At 42.2% G+C, this 15,155-nt stretch overlaps 1 non-coding gene across 1 annotated transcript; it reads right to left on the bottom strand.

The window, feature by feature from the left end:
- Positions 1-264: 264 nt before the first annotated feature.
- On the bottom strand, positions 265-428 carry LOC121829916 (U1 spliceosomal RNA). The gene has a single exon (XR_006072968.1). It is a non-coding gene; the product is annotated as a U1 spliceosomal RNA (small nuclear RNA).
- Positions 429-15,155: the final 14,727 nt, after the last annotated feature.

Raw genomic sequence — 15,155 nt, 5'->3', positions numbered from 1 at the left:
TTTCTTTATTGTCTCAATTTTATTTTTCAGATCTTGGATTGTTTCCTTCATCTGTTTAACTACTTTTTCTTGGCTTTCTTTGATTTCTTCCAATTTTTTGTTTGTTTTTTCTTCCATTTCTTTAAGGGAATTTTTTATTTCCTCTTTAAGGGAGTTTTTCATTTCCTCTTTAATGGAGTTTTTCATTTCCCCCTTAACGGAATTTTTTATTTCTTCTTTAAGGGCCTCTATCATCTTCTTTTTTTATTTCTTTTTTTTTATTTTAAGGGGAGAGTGCAAACACAGTCCCCCACTACCACAAATTATGCAGTCAACTTTCCCGCATTTGGAGAAATCACAGGGGTCAGCACATCCGGAGTACAATGGATAAGCCTCGTCCTGGGAAAACCACCTACGTGATCATGGTATCTTCCCTGCCAGATAAGTATTCTATCATCTTCTTAAAGTCATTTTTAGGATTGATTTCTTCTGTATCTTCTGTCTTGGTGTGTTCAGGTCTTGCAGGTGTAGAATCACTAGGTTCTGATGTTGCCATATAGGTCTTTATGTTGTTGCCTGTATTTTTGCGCTGGTGTCTACTCGTCTCTTCCTCTGCTCTGTGCGGGAGGTGTCTGTGTCTGAAAGTGCCTCTCTTGTTCTAATTTTTAGTCTTGGTTTAGTAGGGGTTCTTGGTTAAATTGGTGCTGTTGGACTGTTTCTTTGGGAGCAGCTGATCTCAGTCGGTGAATTATATACTTATGATTCTGGTGATCTGGTTCGGTGGCTGGTTGGTGCCTTCTCCTGTGTTCTCAGGTCATGTTTTGCTCATTCGTCAACTCCTCAGCTGATCTTGTTTCCTCAGACTTCAAACTGTAGGGATCTGAATCCTCTCCCAGATGAATTTCAGCTGAGCATGGTAGTCTCACCAACAACTCCAAGTTGTTGGGTTTCGCAGGATCAGCAGCTGGGCCCTGGTTGGTCTTAGACAGAGTGTTCAGAATTGTTCTGGTTCTGTCCCATGGAGATAGCTTCTTCCCTGGGTGTTGGGATTAAAGGTGTCCCTGTTCCAAGCTCTTGACTAAGAGCTTGTTTTCACTAACTCTTCAGCAGGTAATAGCTCAGTTTCTGGTCTTTATTGCAACTGTTTTGGCCACCACCCACTGGGCCTGCCTGCCTCTGCCGGCCATCGCTGCCAGACCTACCTACCTCTGCCAGGCTGCCTGCCTCTGCCAACCACCACTGTGGGATCTGCCTGCCTCTGCCAGGCCTACCTGCCTCTGCCAGCTGCCACCACCACGCCTGTCTGGCTCTGCCAGGCTGCCGCCAGGCCTACCAGCCTCTGCTGGGCCGCCACCAGGCCAACCTGCCTCTGCCTGGAAGATCTACTTCTAATTCAGATCTTTAAGGTAGGAAGACATGCCTTTAATGCAAACCTTTTGAGCTGGAAAAACACACCTCTAATCTAGACCACACCATCTGCTGGCAACCTATATAAGGACAAGGAAGAAGGAAGCTTTTGCTCTTGGCCTGCTTGCTCTTGCTTTGAGAGCAAGTCCATCCCTTCACTGCATTAGAGCCTACTTCCTTGGGATTCCAGAATCTACTGAAGACTGGATTCTTGGACTTTCCATTCACAATCAGCCACTGTTGGATTAGCCTGTAAGTCATTCTAATAAATTCATTAGGAGAGAGAGAGAGAGAGAGAGAGAGAGAGAGAGAGAGAGAGAGAGAGATTCATCTCTAAGTTCTGTTACTCTAGAGAACCCTGATTTATACAACTCCTAACTACATTCTCTTATACTCTTAGTTTGGTGTCCCACTCAGCCAGCATCAGCGAAGCTTCCTCTGGCAGCAAATAGGACTAACGCAGAGACCCACAAGTGGACAATGTATAGAGAGTAAGATACTGTGGGATGCTCAATTAAGGGCTCAAGGAACTATGCAGAAGAGGAGGTGGGAAATTTGTAGGAGCCAGAGGTGATGAATGATACCAAGGAAAAGTGTTTGTACATACAACAAAACTAAGGCACATATGAATACCAGCAGAACAAGGACCTCTAAAGAAAACTGAACAAAGCTCATTGAACTCAGAGACTGTAGCACACAGCCTGCACAGACCCAAGCCAGATGGGGTCACAATCCAGATGTGGTGGGGAGGGGGAGGCATAAGCTTCCATCTCTAACCTAGAAGCTATCTCCAATTTATAACCATTCACATAGGAAAAACTAGTTTATCTGATGGTGTCTCACTGGGTATACAAACCACATTTGAGGGCAGACCTCATGTCCAGCAGTAGATGAATAACACAAAATGAACTCAATGGTATTTTTGAAGTTTTTTTAAACCTCTGTGTGTGTGTGTGTGTGTGTGTGTGTGTGTGTGTGTGTGTAACCCTTTCAGGGTTTTTTCTATTTGTTTTGTTTTATTCTGAGTTTTTTTTCTGTTTGTTCTTTAAATAGAGAGAGAAAGAAGGCATGGAGTTGTAAGGGAAGGAAGATGAGAGAATCTGGAAAGAGATGAGGAACTAGAAACTATGATCAGAACATACTGCATGAAAATTTTATTTTCTTTTTTCCCTTTTATTAATCATAAATTCTTTTCTCATACACTATAATCTGAATACAGTTTTCCTCTACTCCCCCTAGTTCCTCCCCACCTCCTCTCCCATTCAAATCTACTCCCTTTCTGTCTCTCATTGGAAAAGAACAGTCCTCTAAGAGATAAAAATCAAACATGACAAAATAAAATATAATAAGATAAAACAAAAACTATCATATAGAAGTTGGACAAGACAAACTAACAGAAAAATAAAAGAGCCCCAAGAGCAAGCACAAGAATCAAAGACCAACTGGTTCACATATTCAGGAGTCCCATAAAAGCACTGAACTGAAGCCACAGTATATACACAGGGACCTGATACAACCCGTGTAGGCCCTGTGCATGCTACTTCTGTCTCTCTGAGTTCAAATGAGCTTTGCTCAGTTGTCTTAGAGGTCCTTGTTCTCCTGGTGTCCTCTCTGTTTCCCCCCCTTTCTGCCTTCTCTTCCTTCTGGATCCCTGAGCTCGAGGGGATGGAAACATCTTGTTTAGAGCCATGTGTCCTAAATATCTCTCTCCTCTCTCTCTCTCTCTCTCTCTCTCTCTCTCTCTCTCTCTCTCTCTCTCTCACACACACACACACACACACACACACACACACACACACACACACAGCATTATGACTGGCTGTGGGTCTCTGTATTTGTTCCCATCTGCTACAGGAGGAAGCTTCTCTGATGATGGCCAAATAAGGCACTCATCTATGAATGTAGTAGAATGTCATTAGGAGTCATTTTATTGTCCCTTTCCACTGCACTAGGCTTCCATACCACCGCCGCTCCAATGCCCTTCACTTTCATCTGTCTCTCCCCTCATTCCTCTGTGGTCCCACCTGATCCTCCCATTCTCAGGATGCCCACCCTGGCTCCATTCCATCCATAAAATTCTATTATACTTCCCCCTCCCAAGGAGATCCATGTGCCCCACCCCCGAAGTCCCTTCCTCTGTGTCTAACCTCTCTGAGTCTGTGGGTTGTAGCTTTGTTGTCATTTATTTAATGGCTAATATCCAGATGTCTTCTTAGTCAATGATCTATTGTTGTGAAGAGACACCATGACCACAGAAACTCTTACAAATGAAAGCATTTAATTGGGGCTGGCTTACAGTTTCAGAGGTTTAGTTCATTACCATTATGGTGGGAAGCATGGTGCACGCAGGCAGGCATGGTGCTGGAGAAGGAACTGAGAGTCCTACATCTTGATGCACAGGCAGCAGGAAGAGAGAGCCACTGGGCCTGGCTTGAGCCTTTAAAACCACAAAGCCCACCCCAATGAATGACACTTCCTCCAACAAGGCCACACCTACTCCAGCAAGGTCACACTACCTAATCCCTGACAAGTAGCACCACTCCCTAATGACCATGGATTCAATTCTGTGGGCCTATGGGGGCCAATCTTATACAAACCATCACACCAGATATGAGCAAATACATTCTATATTTATCTGGGTCAGGGTTATCAAACTCAGGATGATTTTTTTCTAGTTCCATCCATTTGCCTGTAAATTTCATGATGTCATTTTTTAAACAGCTGAGTAATATTGCATTGTGTAAATGTACCACATTGTCTTTATCCATTCTTCTGTCAAGGGACACCTAGGTTGTTCCCAATTTCTAGCTATTATGAACAGAGCAGCAATGAACATGGTTGAGCAAGTGTCCTTGTGGTAAGATGGAGAGTCCTTTGGGTATATGCCCAAGAGTGGTATAACTGGATCTTAAGGTAGATCGATTCCTCTCTTTCTGAGGAACTGCTATGCTGATTTCCATAGTGGCTGTTACAAGTTTACACTCCCATCATGTGTGGATTGCTCCACATTGACAGAATGAGGTATCACTCATATTTTTTATCTAAGACATTTTGACAGATGTAAGATGGAATCTCAAAGTAGTCTCAATTTGGATTTCTCAGCCATTTGAGTTCTCTCTGTTGAGAATTCTCTATTTCGATCTGTTTTAATTGGATTATTTGAGGTTTTTGTTTGTTTGTTTGTTGTTGCTGTTGTTTTGGGTTTTGGTTTGTTTTGGTTTTTCGGTTTTTGAGACAGAGTTTCTCTGTGTAACAGTCCTGGCTGTCCTGAAACTTGCTCTGTAGACCAGGCTGGCCTTGAACTCACAGAGATCTGCCTGCCTCTACCTCCAGAGTGCTTGTATTAAAGGCTGTGGCACCACTACCTGACTATTTAGGTTTTTTTTAATATTGAGTTTCTTGAGTTGTTTATGTATTTTGAATATTAGTCCTTTATCAAGTGTAGAGTTCATAAAAATCTTTACCCATTCTGTAGCCTGCTGCTTTGTCCAAATGATGGTGTTCTCTGCCATGCAGAAGCTTTTCAGTTTCATGTGGTTCCATTCATTAATTGTTCATCTTAGTGCCTGGGCTATTGGTGTTCTGTTCAAAAAGTTGTCTCCTGTACCAATGAGTTAAAGGCTATTTTCTACTTCCTCTTCTATCAGGTCGAGTGTGTCTGGTTATATGTTGAGGTCTTTGATCCATTTGAAGTTGACTTTTATGTAGGGTGATAATTACGGATCTATTTGCATTCTTCTACAGGCAGACTTCCAGTTAGACCAGCACCATTTGTTGAGAGGCTTTCTTTTTTTTTCATTGTATAATTTTGGTTTCTTTATCATAAATCAGGTGTCCATAGATGTGTAGTAATTCTATGTCTATGTCTTCAGTTTGATTCCATTGATCAGCATGTCTGTTTTTATGCCAGTACCATGTCGCTTTTTATTACTATAGTTTTGTAGTACAACTTGAGATCAGGAATGGTGAGACCGCCTGCAGTTCTTTTATTGTTCTGGATTGTTTTAGCTATCCTGTTTTTTTGTGTGTGTTTCCATCTGAAGATGAGAATTCTCCTTTCAAGATATGTGAAGAATTATGAAATTTTGATGGGGATTGCATTGAATCTGTAGGTTGCTTTTGGTAAGATGGCCATTTTTACTATATGAATCCTGCTGATCCAGGACCATGGGAGATCTATCTTCTAATATCTTCTTCTATTTCTTTCTTCAAAGACTTGAAGTTTTAATCATACAAGTTTCTCACTTGCTTTGTTAGAGTCAACCAATATATTTTATATTATTTATGTTGTTGATTTCCTGCTTTAATCTGTGATGGTCCTGATGGGATGCAGGAAGTTTTTTTAAATTTTCTTGTATCTATTGAGACTCGCTTTGTGTCTGAGTATGTGGTCAATTTTGGAAAAAGTTTCGTGAAGTACAGAGAAGATTTTATATTCTTTTGTGTTTGGGTGAAATATTCTGTAGAGATGTTAGGTACATTTGGTTTATAATGTTGTTAGCTCTAGCATATCTCTGCTTAGGTTTTGTCTGGATAACTACCCTATTGGTGAGATTAGGGTACTAAAGTCTCCCACTATCAATGCGTGAGGATCAATATATGATTTAGCTGTAATGGTGTTTCTTTCACACACATGAGTGAAAGGTTTCTGTACCCTGATATTGTCTCTTCGCCCACACAGTAAGCCAAATCAAGCTGAATTAAAAATAAAAGACCAGGTTTATTGGGCAAAACATTCCTGGGTGACCTTTCTGGACCCCAGAGATGAGATAGGGAGACCCTGTTCCAGCCCGACATCACTGCATACTCCACCCACAGCCTCTCAGACCTGAGTCATTCTTCTCTCTCCCTCTTTGACCCTCTTAGGTCCAGGTCTTTCATTAACTGTCTCTAGAAAACCCCCAAATTACCGTGGCCTCCAGCCCTGCCCTAAACCCTGCAACCCTCCTTCCTGCCCCTTCCTCCTCTGGTACATCCTCTCATTGCTGCCCAGAAGCTATGGAGGCCTTACGCTCACCCCAGCCTGGTCTCCTAGTCCAAGCCCTCACAAGCCCCCAACTTACCCTCTTCGTTGACAGAAGTTCTCTTATAGACAGACCAGGAAACCACCAGGTGGTGTTTGCAGTGATCACTTCCACTAAAACAGTTGAAGCGACCCGCCTGCCAATGGGGACCTCTTCACAAAAGGCTGAATTAATCACCTTGACTAAAGCGCTCCAAATAGCTAAGAGTCAATGAGCTAACATCTATACTGACTCTAAATATTCCTTTTTAGTAGCCCATACCCATTCTGTCCTTTGGAAAGAAAGGGGCTTCCTCACTACCAAGGGCACATCCATAGTTAACGGGTCCCTTATAGGCATGCTCTTGGAGGCTCTCCAGCTCTCTGCAGAAGTATCTATAGTCCACTGTCACAGACATAAGTCTTTCAAGGACCCAGTGGCCTTAGGCAATGCCAGGGCTGACTCAGTAGCCCGGGGATTGGCCTCCAGCGCCTCTAGATCAACAGAACACATTTTGTTTTTGACACCCTCCTATCAGCCCTGTTATCAACCAGAGGAGAGGGACAAACTCCTGAAAAAGGGGGCCACACAGACAAAGGATGGATGGTTTTACTGAAACAAACACCTCATCCGCCCTCAGGACCAGGCACTGTCCATCATTTCAGACATCCTCCAGACCTTGCACACAGACCCCAAAGCCTTCCCCCTGCAGCTGCTGCTGCTAATGGGTTTGGGAGATGACCACATAAATGTGTTTCTGACTAACTTTTAAATGCTTCAGTTTATCTGTTCCTTATCTGTTCAGTTTGTCTTGATTTAAATAAAAAATGATCACGTGGTCAGGTGCCATCTTAAATAAGGTCAAAACAGACAGGTCATATGACCTTCCCACCAACTTTACTAAGGTAGCAAAAAGTCACTTCCTGTCCATGACTCAAGCATGGGTGGGCTCCCAGCGGCAGTGCTCAGACTATCTGTATGGGGGAGGTCAGGAAATCCCCTCATGCCACGAATTGTTTTACTGGGCCGAGCAAAGTCCTCCGGTATCGGCCTGGCCCTGGCATTCCCCAGCGGCCGCTCTCAGGCTCAGGTGGGCAGGGCCGGGAGACCTATCCTTCCCACATGCTGTCAATATAGCCAACTTGCCATCTCATTTTTAAAAAAATTAAATCAGGCCTTACTTTTCTTAAAGTTACTAGGTCTCTTGACATGGATTAATGATTTAAATGCTTCTGACTGCTTTCCCTTTCTATGATATTGTTATATTAAAATTTTAAATTTCAGATTTCAATATTAATAAATTCTGATACTGTTTGGGTCACAAATTCATATAAACTTCACAGGATCAAAAGAAATCATTGGATCCATTTCACAGAGGTCAAATGAGCTCCAGATAAATGAGTTTTCCTCACCTGTCTATTCCTAAGGATGATATTTCTCTCCTTCCTGGTCTCCCTTTTCCAAGTACTAAGACCATGGGCCAAAAGGCTCCAAATAAATTCATAAATTTAACTCTTTGTCTATATTCTATATCTGTTTCAGTGGGCTTCCATTTGGCTGACTGATACATCCAGGCATAAGCTACTGACTTCAACCTGTGACACATGGACTTGCTGAAGGCTGATGTGAACCAGTTCAGCCAAACATAATTTTTTCCTGTCTCAACAGCTAGGTCAGATGACTATATGCTTCTGATAAATACGCCGTTGCCTGGATTCCCTCCTTACCTTTGACTAGCCAGAGTCCTGAACATCTGTGTCCCATTTCAGCTTGAAGCAGTTATGGAGGAGAATGCATCGTCCTGTGTTCCCTGTTCCCAGGACAGGCTAGAGAACTAAGTTAAAGGTTGGAACCCCCGGCATAGGGAACCGAATTGCTATGTAATATCCTTTGATAAACCAGGAAACTGGACTCAATATTGCAATAAGGTAAGACACTCGACCATCTTTATGCAGAACCAGGGAGGTGTTATATGACCTTAAGAAATAATTACTTCTATATAAATCATTCAGGATTATAAACTGGCTGTAGCCAAAGAACAAAACTACAGCTAACAGACCTTAAAAAGGTAACAGAGCCAGATATTATCACTGCCCGCAGCTTTAAAAATGTCTCTCCTTACTCAAGGTCTATCCAGGCTTAAGAATGTAAGCCTCCCTGTCCTTGCTAACTTCATCAAGCTGTAACTAACTGGGAAACCTGTATATTCAGATTTAATTTATACATCTCACAGATTTTGTTCTCCCAGTCCTCAAACACCTTTAGAGATCTGAGAATATGGCATTTAATATAAAAGCTTTTGATGATAGAAAGACATGTCAGCTCCTGGCAGCATCCTGTATCTTCTCCAAGAAGATATATAGCCACAACAGAAATTCCACCTGGAAGCTTATGGCAAGGCTGGGCATGCAGCAAAAAGCTGAGATCCTGTCCAGACTGTGAATAAGAATAACAATAGATATCGATTGTCGCCTCTACCAAGACAAACTTCTACTTCACAGAAAACATCTGTCAGATCTTCTGGGCCTATCAGCTGAACAAGTACTGCCTTTGGGGCTTCTTCCCCCAACAACTATGGAGAGACTTGGGATTGCTGCCTAGGTAGCTGGAAAGCTGTCTCACTTCTTCTAAAATTTATCCAAATTTATCCTTCTCAGATCTCATGATATTCGATGACTAGGGTATCAGTTTAACAGCCCCAATCCCAAGACTACAAGCACCTTGATAGCTCATCAATAAGTTTTCTGTTAAAAAATACAGATAGGAGCCAGGCGGCGGCGGCACACACCTTTAATCCCAGCACTCGGGAGGCAGAGGCAGGCGGATCTCTGTGAGTTCGAGGCCAGCCTGGGCTACCAAGTGAGTCCCAGGAAAGGCGCAAAGCTACACAGAGAAACCCTGTCTCGAAAAAAAAAAAATACAGACAGGTATTATGCCTCATTCACAAACTTCATGGTATAAGATAGACTGGCTTCAGATATAACTCCAGAGGTTCAAAGTTTTAATACTGAGAAATGCAATTTTGATAAACTGATAGAGTACTGACTACAAAGAAATCTTAAGAGTCCTTAAATTTCTATGGATTTTTAACCCTTTGGCTATGATATAAATCTATTCTAGCTGTCTTACAGATACCTTCAGGCTCCTGGAGAAAGTTCTGCTCCTGCATCAAGAATCTGGTCTGATGAAAACTAACCATCTCCAGAGCCCATTCTGACCCCACCCATTTTTCAAGCATATTTTGCAGATTCATCTTCCCGCCTGACCTCCAGAGAAACAGCAGACGCCATGGCTTCTGTACTCCTGATTTGGTGTGCCATTCCCCCAAGCTCCTGGAGCATCACTGCTGCAACCTGCCTTCTCAGCTCCCTCAAGGAACAGACGCCTGAGATCTCCAACTCCCAGCTTCCCCCTCCCCACTCTGCCCCTTGTCAGCAGGAAGCAGCCTCGAGGACTCAGCACCCTGTTCCCCCACTTGCTATCCATAACTCAACTTTTTATAACAATCAAAATGGAGTATTCTGATCTGTCCCTTGGAAACCCACCCCTTGGAGACCCGCCTAGTGTCCTGACATAAATTCCCCTTTAAAAAAGAGAGCTGCCCCTCCCCCTCTCCATTTTCATTTGACCCCTCTCCTCCTCCCCCCCCCTCTCTCTCTCTCTTCCTGCCTCCCTCTTTCCCTATCTTTCTCTTTATCTCTCTGTTATAATAAACTTATCTCCATGTGGATGCAGTGCCTGGGGTATGGGTGACTGTCTGTTCACACACTGCCACCTGCTGCTGCATCTGCCCACCATGTTTCCCGGTATGAGTGGGATATGCTGGCCCAGCCGCCAGGGTCCCCCACACACAATATCAGAACAATAGTAGGAAGCTGGGATGAGTTGGGGGAAGGAAGGTTTGGGAAGATCTTTTCGATCTTTTGGAGATGTGGTCAAATTGGAAAGGGAGACCACAGCAGGTGTTCTGATACAGAGCTGGGGATGAGGCTGGGGGATTGGATTTCAGGGGCAGAAGGGGAAGCATGGATCTGCCTTCAGCCTATTTGTTGTCCTGGCAGGAGCGGCCCTTGGGTTATCGGGGTGCCTGCTGGGGTTGGGGTCTAGGACAAAGCAATGAATTAGGGGAGGGTGGTTAGAAGGGGAAGATCTGTGGGATCCACAGGAGATGGGGGGCAGGGAAGGCTGCCACGTGTGCTCTGCTGCAGATCAGGGGATAAGATGGGGAACTGGATCTGGGGAAACAGAGGGAGAAGAGAAGATCTGTAGTCATCCTGCCTGCTTTAAATTAAAAAAAAAAAAAAAACATTTTATCGTCATCGCTGCTTTGTTAATTAGCATGTTATGTCAAGCTTAAGTTCGGAGATGCTACTGGAACCAAAACCACTGGATTATTTGTTTTTTGTTTGTTTGTTTGTTTGTTTGTTGTTTGTTGCTGTTGTTGTTTTGTCTGAAACAGGGTTTCTCTGTGTAGCTTTGGAGCCTGTCCTGGAACTCGCTTTGTAGACCACGCTGGTCTCGAACTCACAGAGATCCGCTTGTTTCTGCCTCCCGAGTGCTGGGATTAAAGGTGTGAGCCGCCGCCGCCGCCAGGCTAGACCACTTGTCTTAAAGCTATAAGTATGTTAGTACATTATGGACTAAAAAGAACTGTGGCTGGCTTAACAGTTTTAATTTATGTGAGTACTCATCCATCTTATAAGAAAATTTGGCATTGTGTAAATGATATACCAATGACTTGAACAATGAAAGCTTTAAGCCATTGAAAAAAAAGTTGAAGAATGTAATAGAAGACAGAAAGACCTCCCATTTTCATTGATTTTGTAAGATTAATATTGTGAAAATGTTCATCCTACCAAAAGTAATCTGCAGATTCAACATAATCTTTAAAATTCCAATCAACTCCTCAGAGAAATTGAAAAACAATCTATTTTCTTTAATAATTATCATCTTATTAGTATATGTTTAGTTTTTCCTTTATAATTATAAAGTTTACAAGAAAAAAACATAAAATAATGTTGTTGACATTAGAAAAGTTACAACACGCCAGGTGGAGTGGCACATGCTTTTAATCCCAGCACTTGGGAGGCAGAGGCAGGTGGATCTCTGTGAGTTCAAGGCCAGCCTGGTCTACAGAGTGAGTTCCAGGACTGCTAGGGCTACACAGAGAAACCCTGTCTTGAAAAAAGGAGAAGGAGAAAGAAAAGGAGGACAACAACAACAAGGAGAAGAAGGAGGAAGAGGAGGAGGAGGAGAAGGAGAAGAAGAAGAAGAAGAAGAAGAAGAAGAAGAAGAAGAAGAAGAAGAAGAAGAAGAAGAAGAAGAAGAAGAAGAAGAAGAAGAAGGAGTCACAGTATAAGTCAATCCCATTCCTTTCTGAGTCTTTTATGGGTTGCACAGGGTGATCCATAGAAACTAATGACTGTTTTCTCATCAGAGAAAAAAAAACTTTAACATATTAACAAATGCAAGCAAAATATGGTGCATGTCTTTCAAATGTATTTTACCTCAAAGTTAGAAAATTATTTTAGTATGAAGATTTATTTCTCATACTGGAATAAACTCAGCTTTATTGTCTAGTAAATCTGCTCCTGGTTTATCCTGGCATTTGCCTGGAAAGTCCAGCGTCCCAGTCCTCTGCCTCCCATCTTCATTTCATTTACTCACTTTAACTTCCCAGTTATGTTGTGTTTGTTCAAAACTAGTCTATTTTTGTAGACCAAACAAAATTTATGTGCATGTATTCTAAATGTGCATAAGTGTGTACATGATATCCTGAAAAAATTAATTATTTTTATTATGTTTATTTGCGAAAGTGGTTGTTTTACTCAAATTCAAAGTATAAACCCTTTTCTTTTAACACTTAAATAACATCACTTTTAAGTCACCCACTCCAAAACAAAATTCAATATGTCAAATCTTTTGTCTCAGTTCATGGTTTGACAATAATTTCAAGCTCTATTTTGATGATCGGTTTCAACAGGAAAACAATCTTAATTTCACATGAAACACAAAAGATCTAGGATAGACAAAACAATTCTGCTGTTGCTGTTGTTATCTTTATTGTTGTTGTTGTTGTTTTGAGACAGGGTTTCTGTGTAGCCCTGGCTGTAGACCAGGCTGGCCTTGAACCCAGAGATCTACCTGCTGTGGGATGTTCTGTATGGCAAACGTGCTGCTCTGATTGGTCAATAAATAAAACACTGATTGGCCAGTGGCCAGGCAGGAAGTATAGGCAGGACTAGCAAAGAGGAGAAAAGAAAGAACAGGAAGGCAGAAGGAGACACTGCCAGCCGCCACCAGGACAAGCAGCATGTGAAGATGCTGGTAAGCCTCGAGCCACATGGCAAGGTATAGATTTATAGAAATGGATTAATTTAAACTATAAGAACAGTTAGCAAGAAGCCTGCCATGGCCATACAGTTTGTAAGCAATATAAGTCTCTGTGTTTACTTGGTTGGGTCTGAGTGGCTGTGGGACTGGCGGGTGACAGAGATTTGTCCTGACTGTGGTCCAGGAAGGAAAACCCTAGCTACAAATGGCGCCCAATGGGTTGGCAAGAGTTTCCACCTAAAACCTGAGAAAAAATATTCTAAAACGGAACTGAAAACAGTTCCTAGTTGTCTTTCTCAAGTTAGCGGCAGCCTAAGTGTTTGAGCTACTATGGCAGGTTCCTGGCGTGTGCGCTCGACCTGCAGTATGGAGGGAATGAGGCCTCTGCAAGTGGCACATTAAGCTGCGTGGTGGATTTAGCCTTTGCTAGTACAAAACAAAAAAAGAGGTTTCTGGGTTACACGCTGCTTGGATAAAAGCATAAACCCACGATAGCTCCCAGAGCTGGCGGTAAACGTACCACCGCCATGTTGGGAAGCTGAGGTGGGCAGAGCCAGCAGCCATAGCGCCTTTTCAGTCTTACAAATGCTGCAGTTTAAAGCAATTGATTCACAAAAGACAGATTCAGATGTAATAGTTACAATATATGTAAAATATACATAGGCTTGAAAGAAACAAAAAAGGTGATATATACAGTTATATAAACAAATACATAGTTTTAAAAAATAAAGTCTCTAAAGAGATAGTAAAATTAATATAAAAAATAAGCCACGTAAAGATGAATATTACACAGAGAATCTGGATTGTGTTGTCTTTGGGATTTTTAACTGCAGAAAAACATTTGATTGTAAAAGATGTTGAGTTAAACCAATATGTATATTTTAAAGGTACCTTGACTTCAAAATTTGGATATAAGGTTATGTTGCTTTGGAAAGGAGGCTCTGCTTTTGTTTCCATAGAAAGCAAGACGCTATGGATTTGTTCCAGATTAAGATACATCAGGTTTGGCCAGCCAAGACCCCCTAAAATGTCTCCGATGACACCATGGCCCAGATGATTCAACATCCAGAATGGTTTGAAGGCAACTGGCTCAGACAATACAACCTCATGGACTATTCCATAATCCTAAAATTTTCTTTGTGTCCCCATAAGATACAGTGCCCCCCTCCAGCAGGAAGTAGTAAGAGAAGCTACGCCCAAATTCTCAAATTATATGTAATTTTACTATGTTAAGGTTAAAACCTTCCTTTTTGAAAAAAAAGAAAAGAAAAGAAAAGGGGAAGCGCTGTGAGATGTTCTGTATGGCAAACGTGCTGCTCTTATTAGTCAATAAATAAAACACTGACTGTCCAGTGGCCAGGCAGGAAGTATAGGCAGGACTAACAGAGAGGAGAATTGAGAGAAGAGGAAGGCGGAGGGAGACACTGCCAGCTGCCACCATGACAAGCAGCATGTGAAGATGCTGGTAAGCCTCGAGCCACATGGCAAGGTATAGATTTATAGAAATGGATTAATTTAAACTATAAGAACAGTTAGCAAGAAGCCTGCCATGGCCATACAGTTTGTAAGCAATATAAGTCTCTGTGTTTACTTGGTTGGGTCTGAGTGGCTGCGGGACTGACAGGTGACAGAGATTTGTCCTGACTGTGGGCCAGGCAGGAAAACTCTAGCTACATCTACCTGTCTCTGCCTCCTGAGAGCTGGGATTAAAGGTGTGCAGCACCACTGCCCAGCTACAAAACAGTTCTGGAAAATCACAGTACTGATGGCGTACATATCCCAGATTCCAAGCTATATTGCAGAACTATATAAATGAAAAGCCCATGGTACCAACAGAATATGACTGAAGGACCACATATAAACCCAGACTCCTATAGCTGCTTTTTTTTTTCACAAGAAGCTAATAACTCACATTGGAGAAAAGACAGCATCTTCAAAAAAGGGTGCTTGTCAAACTGAATGGCCACATGAAGAAGAATAAAACTTAATCCTCATCTCTCATCCAGCACAAAAGTCAACTCCAAACAAATCAAGGATCCACACAAGACTGATACCCTAGATGTGACAGACTGGAAAGCATGGAATATGCTCATTCACATTCATTGTTGCTCTGTTTGCAACAGCTAGATTTCCATTAACTAATGAATCGATAATGAAAATGTCCTTTATACAGTTACTCAGTTATTAAGAAAAATGAAAGTGTGAAATTCATAGGAAAATGGATGGCACTAGAAACATTCAGTCTGAGTGAGGTAGCCAAGACCCAGAAAGACAGAAATTCCATGCCTTTTCTCATTTGTGAATGTTAGCTCTGACTCTTTAGATATGTGGTATTGGAGTTGGAACATCCACAGAGGTCAGGAATTCATTCAGGGGCTTTTGAGGAGGAGAATGCACTGGTGTAAAGGGCTGTGAAGGAATTGTGGAACAGGA

Source organism: Peromyscus maniculatus, chromosome 5 (assembly GCF_049852395.1).
Source record: "Peromyscus maniculatus bairdii isolate BWxNUB_F1_BW_parent chromosome 5, HU_Pman_BW_mat_3.1, whole genome shotgun sequence".
NCBI lineage: Eukaryota > Metazoa > Chordata > Mammalia > Rodentia > Cricetidae > Peromyscus > Peromyscus maniculatus.
This window is presented reverse-complemented; position numbering and strand designations above follow the sequence as displayed.